Here is a 6,694-nt window from a genome sequence, read left to right on the forward strand (position 1 = left end):
TGTATGTAAAAACACAGGCTCAAACGAAAAGTCTGTATTTCTCTTTTTTTTTAATTTAATTTAATTTTTTAAAGTCAGACTTTCATGGAGCTCAGGCTGGCCTCGTACTCACAGTAAATTTCCTGCTTCAGCCTCCAGTATGCTAGGATTACAGGTGTGGATAGCATGGCTGGTTTGAACGACACCATCTATACCTGGAAAACATTTTCATGGGTTTTTTTTTTGTTTGTTTGTTTTGTTTTGTATTGTTTTGTTTTTGTAAAACCTTTATGTAGCACCTACTGTGTACCATCTACTTCTCTAAGGTTTTGGGGGTTTTTAGTTATTTATCTATTTTTTTTTCTAAAAGTATACTCACCTTTTGTTGTATTTTATTTTGACTTTTAATCATGTGTTTGTGTGGGGCTGCATGTGGCTACGTGCTCACAAGTGCTGGTACCCTTAGAGGAGGCTAAAAGCCTCAGATCCCCCTGGAGCTGAGTTCCAGGCAGTCGCGAGCCACATGGCATGGGTGTTGAGGTCTTCTGCAGGAGCAGGGCAGCCCCTTGGTTTTCACTTTGATATTAACTCAGTGCATGACACTGTTTTTTGTTGTGGTAGGTTTTTTTTTCTTCCGTGCGTGTGCGTGCGTGCGTGCCTGTGTGTGTGTGTGTGTGTGTGTGTGTGTGTGTGTGTGTGTTTCAAGAAATTTTTCATGTAGATCAAGCTGACCTCAAATTCTCTTTGTAGCTGAGGATAAACTTCCACCTCCGGGGCTGGAGAGATGGCTCAGAGGTTAAGAGCACTGCTTGTTCTTCCAAATCTTCCAAAGGTCCTGAGTTCAATTCCCAGCAACCACATGGTGGCTCACAACCATCTGTAATGAGATCTGGTGCCCTCTTCTGGCTTGCAGGGATATGTGCAGACAGAACACTGTAGACATAATAAATAAAAAAATCTTTAAAAAAACAAAACAAACAAAAAAAAACTTCCACCTCCATCTCCCAAGTGCTGAGATCGCAGTTGTGGCTCACCATGCCTGATTCACACAGTGCAGGATCTGAACCTGGGGCTTTGTGTGTCCTAGGCAAGTCTATCCACAGAGCCGCATCCTCCACTCCCAAGGTTATCTTTTTATAAAAATGTTACTGGTAGAGGTAAACCCTGAGCCGTCTCTCCAGCTCCTTCATACAGTTTTAAAACAGACAAAATGACTGGGTTTTGTTATTGTCTTGTTTTGTTTTTTTTCAAGACAGTTTCTCTGTGTAGCCCTGGCTGTCCTGCAACTACCTCCGTAGACCAGGCTGGCCTCGAACTCAGGGATCTGCCTGCCTCTGCCAGGATGACTGTTTCAAAGTCCTGTCCCTTTTCACTGCCCCTCTTAGGCTCTGTGAACAGTACTATACACAATACATTATTCGGTTTTGTCTCCACCGTTTCCTGTATATATAATATAGTTTTGTACCCATGGAAACGGACTTTACTCTTGCGTATGTATGTTTTGTTCTTTTATCTAAATGTATCATGCTTGACATATTTTTAATTGAAGTACCAAAAAAAAAGAGCACACACTGAAATTTAGGCTGAAGAGTTGTGACTGGCTGAGGAAACCCCTATGATGCTCACATCAAGGACAGGAGATCAGCTAGGCCTAGTGTTACACACCTCTAATCTCTAGTGCTTGAGGTGATGCTGGAGGATTGGGAGTTCTAGGTCATCCTCTGCTACTTGTTGAGTTTGAAGCCACCCTAATCTAAAGAGATTCTGGGAAAAAAAAAAAAGCCAGGTGGTGGTGGCACACGCACTCAGAAGGCAGAGGCAGGAGGATCTCCGTGAGTTCAAGGCCAGCCTGGGCTACAGAGTGAGTTCTAGGACAGGCAGGGCTACATAGTAAGGCCCTGTCTCGAAAAACAAACAAAACAAGACAGCCCAATTGTGGTGGCTCACATACTTTTAATCCTAGCACCTTTGGTGGGGTCGAGGGAGACAGAGCTCTATGAGTTCAAGACTTACCTGGTCTACATAACTCTAGACTGGGGCTACCTAACCCCACGCCTCAAAAAAATCCAAAACCAAAAATGTCAAATGACTCCGGAACATTCTTAATCTCTCTTGGTTCCCTTGCCGTCCGTCACCGCCTGCCACGGTTTATCTGCAGTCTCATTTGTAACAGAGCAGTTTTATCTGCTTTAAAACTGTTAGGGGGCTGGAGAGACGGCTCAGCAGTCAAGAGCACGGGCTGCCCGTGCGGAGAACTGGAGTTCAGGTCCCAGCACCCACATTCCGCAGCTCACAACCATGTGTAACTCCAGCTCCAAGGGGATCTAATGCCCTGGCCTCTAAAGATATTGGCACACACTCACGTACAGACACAAATGCCTGCACTTAATTAAAAAATAATAAAAACACATCTTAAAAAGCCCTGTCTGTGCGTGCCCTCATGATTGTGTCAGGTTTCTTCCATTCATCTTTCTGCTTCTGTTAGTGTTACCATGTTTTTATTTGGATACACTTCCCCGCTTTTTGTTACTGTGTTGTCTTTTATTGTGGCTAGTGCATGTTTGATTCATCAATTTTCTTTTTTTTTTTTTGTTTTGTTTTGTTTTGTTTTTTCGAGACAGGGTTTCTCTGTGTAGCTTTGCGCCTTTCCTGGAACTCACTTGGTAGCCCAGGCTGGCCTCGAACTCACAAAGATCCGCCTGGCTCTGCCTCCCGAGTGCTGGGATTAAAGGCGTGCGCCACCACCGCCCGGCTTGATTCATCAATTTTCTTACAATGGACAGCTGAGTTGCTTTCTTGGCTCTGTTAAAACCAGTACATTTCAGGGCTCGAAGGGTGGCACAGTGGTCCTCCAGAGCACCCAAGTGCAATTCCCAGCACACACATGATGGCCCGAAACTGACTGTGTTAACTTTAGTTCCAGGGAATCTCTACTGGCCTCTGAGGGACCAAGCATGCACATAATAGACGCACATATATGCAGGCAAAGCACTGATATGTATCGCCAGGAGAGGGCTGTTTTGTGTTCTGAGACAGGCTCATGTCACTTAGGCTGTCCTTGAACTTGCAATGTAAGAGAAGGATGGCCTTGAATGCCTGATCCTCCAGCCCCCACCTTCCAAGTGCTGGGGTTCCAATTGTGTGCTACCACTCCTCCAAATGCATTTGTTCTTACCACACCACGATGGAACCTAGAGCCTGCACATTCCAGTAGGTGCGCTCTCCTGAGCCCTGATGGCACTACTCAAGCATTCCGCTCTTGGGGAACACAAAGCGTGCAATTCTGTAGGGCAGTTTCCAGGAGTAGAATAAATGGGCCATAGTAGAATGATTCTGCCAAACCTAGTACTTTAAGTGGGTTCAATGAAACAGCACTTTCAGGAGAGTATGTTTGATCCTTTCTTTTTCATTGAAAGCGTTCACCATTGGGTATCTTTTTACATAGCCAAGAAGGCCTACTTTAGTTCTCTCATCAAATGAAGCGCCCTGGTTTGGTGCTCCCTCTCTTCACAGCTCTTTGCCTTCCCCTGTCTCCAGCAGTGCAGTCCTTCAACGATACAGAGCCCCACCGGCCGCTTTCCCCTAGCACCAGCTTAGCCTCCAGTGTGAGAGTATCTCCAAGGCCCAGGGATGCAGAAAAGACCCCAAAGAAGGAGGTGGGAGAGGGCCTTGGCACTTGTGCATAAACACTCAGTCTTCGAGGCCCTCTGGATGACCATTCCCACCCCTAAGAACGCTGGTGACCACAAAGGAAGAGCCTCTGAGTCAAGAGCAGAAACCCACAACGGGGAAACACATGCATCTGATAGCATCAGAGTAGATTTCTTTCCACGAGGCACCATGGGACCAATATTAGCTGGCTGGAGGGGAAAGGTGTTTGCAATGTTAAAATTCCAGAAAGTATCTACAAGGTCAAAAGAACAGTTGTAAGTCAAGACACCAGGAGAGCAACTCCAACAGAAAATCAGCTGGAGGGATTGCTCAGGGCATAAGAGCACTTGCTGCCCAAGCATGAAGACCTGAGTTTGGATCCCCAGCACTCACATAAAACAGCTGGACATAGGGGCTGCAGAGATGGCTTAGCCGTTCAAACACTTTCACAGTGGTTAAGAGCCCTTATTGCTCTTGTGAAGGACCAGAGTTCAATATCTCCCTACCCCCAACCCCACACCCGTGTCAAGTCATTCATAGTGGCCTGGGATTCCAGCTCCAGGGGTTGCAGCATCCTCTTTTGGGCTTCCAAGGGCACCAACACAGATGATACACACACACATACATTTTTTTTTTTAAGCTGAGTGTGGTGACTGGGGAGATACTGTAATGGTTATAATGCTCGTTGGGGAACAGCAAGCATGCACCGGTTTTGATCCCCAGAATCCACATAAATGCTGGGTGGATGCGGTAGCTTCCGTGTGATTTCCAGAGCTCAGAAGGAAGAGATGTGATTCTCCAGCAAGCCTGCCATCTCACCACTTGGGAGACTGAGGCGGAACGTCAGGTATTAGAGGCTAGCTCAGGTTACATAGATGACAGTGTCTCAAACGAGCAAGCCATCAAAACTAAAAAGACAAGAAATAGACAAACAGGAAAGAGAGAAAGTGGGCAAAGAGGACGATCAGGTTGCAGTGACTCCCAAATTTCTGACAGATCCCAGAGAAAACACTAGCAATCATTGACACCTGACTAGTGACTGTAAGTCAGTCTATAAATCTGTTAAACATTAGTAGTCAGGGAGCTAGGGCGACGGCTCAGCCAGTAAACAGCTCGCCACACAAGCGTGACGACACGTGTTCAAGCCCCAGCATCCACCCAAGAAGCCAGGCGAGGCCTGCTCTAATGCCAGCGCTGGGGAAGCAGACGGGTAGATCCCAGGGGCTCGCCGGCTGGCCACCCAGCCTATCCTGATGGTGAGCTCCAGGCTAGCTGAGAACAGTGCCTAAGCTGGTCTTTGTCTTCCATACACACGTGCACACATGCTCATCCACAGCAACGTGCACCCATGTGACCCCTGCCTCTCACCATACAAATGAGAAGTTAGAAGATGCCGAGTGGAGGCTGGGAGATGGAGACTGGAATTTGTGCATGGTGACAGCCATGGTGAGAGCAGGCAGCCGCTCCCCAGGCTGCTTAGAGGAATTGTGTATGTGGGTGTGTCACCTAGCAGTCTGGTTCTGGAGAGCGCAGACCAAAACGGTGCCAACTCCATAAAAAGATGTCTCTCTTCACTTTTCCCATTATTGAGATATCTGATGCAAGTAGCTTCGTAAGGAAGGGTTTGTTCTGGTTCTACTGTGAAGGTCCTGACCACCATTGCGGGAGCAGGAGGCATGCTGCATCCGAAAGCAGGACACAGAGAGAAATGAATGCTGCTCTTCAGCTTGCTCTCTCCTTTTTATTCATTTGGAGACACTGAATCTGTCTCCCTCAGTTAAGCCATCTGGAAATGCCGTCCAGGACACTCCCGAGGCTTCTTGGCCTTCCTAAGCATTCCCAAATCCAGTCAAGGTGACAATTTGCATTTACCATGTCATGTGACACCTGCAAGGACAGTTAGAGGAGCCAGAGGCAGCTTCGGTGTCCACCCCAAGGGAGGGGTGGATAAGCAGAAAGGGACCTGTCACCAAGAAGTCCCTCGAAGCCACCATGGCCATCCACCAGGTGTCCAGAAAGCAATAGGGAAAAGCCTTAACACATGTAGTGATGACTAAAGAGCTAAGAAACACTATTACTATCCTATGATATAATGAATAGCTCCACATTCTGCATAGAACATTTAAGGAAGAAATACTTACCACACAGCTATATAATATATGAAGTACAACACAAAATTATATTGTACCTATAATAAACAATATATATAAAACTATGTTATAGATATAATAACATATATAAACAATATGTATATAAAACTATATAATGTACTGGATTATATCATTTAATAATGCAATATAACTTGTTAATCTCAGCACTCAGGAGGCAGAGGCAGATGGATCTCCATGAGTTCAAATCTAGCCTGGTCTACATAGCAAGTCTGAGACCATCCAGGGCTGCACAGTAAGACTCTATCTAAAAAAAAATGTAATACAAACTTAAGATGCCATTTCCTACAAGTGTATTATTACCACTGTTTAATAAGCAACACCCGCATTGGAAAACACTTTATTATAGTTTTGTTGAACTACAGAATACTGGTTTTAATTGTGTGTGTGATGTGTGTGTGTTCATGTATGTTACTGTAGGTGTACATGCTACAGCATATGTATGGAGGGCAGAGGACAACCTCAGTGTCATCCTAACTTTCTGCCTTGGTTGAGGCAGGGTCTCTTCAATGTTCACCTCTACACACAGGCTAGCAGGCCAGCAAGCTCTGGAGATTCTCAGCCTCCACCCCCCTCTAATGGTCCACCTCCCTCTCATGGTCCACCCCCCCTCTCAGGGTCCACCCCCCCTCTCATGGTCCACCCCCTCTCATGGTCCACCTTCCCCTTATGGTCCACCCCCCTCTCATGGTCCACCTCCCTCTCATGGTCCACCCCCCCTCTCAGGGTCCACCCCCCTCTCATGGTCCACCCCCCCCATGGTCCACCCCCCCATGGTCCACTTCCCCCTTATAGTCCACCCCCCTCTCATGATCCACCCCCCTCTCATGGTCCACCCCCCTCTCATGGTCCACCTCCCTCTCATGGTCCACCCCCCCTCTCAGGGTCCACCCCCC

The sequence above is a fragment of the Peromyscus eremicus genome, chromosome 1 (genome assembly GCF_949786415.1).
Source record: "Peromyscus eremicus chromosome 1, PerEre_H2_v1, whole genome shotgun sequence".
NCBI classification, from domain to species: Eukaryota; Metazoa; Chordata; class Mammalia; order Rodentia; family Cricetidae; genus Peromyscus; species Peromyscus eremicus.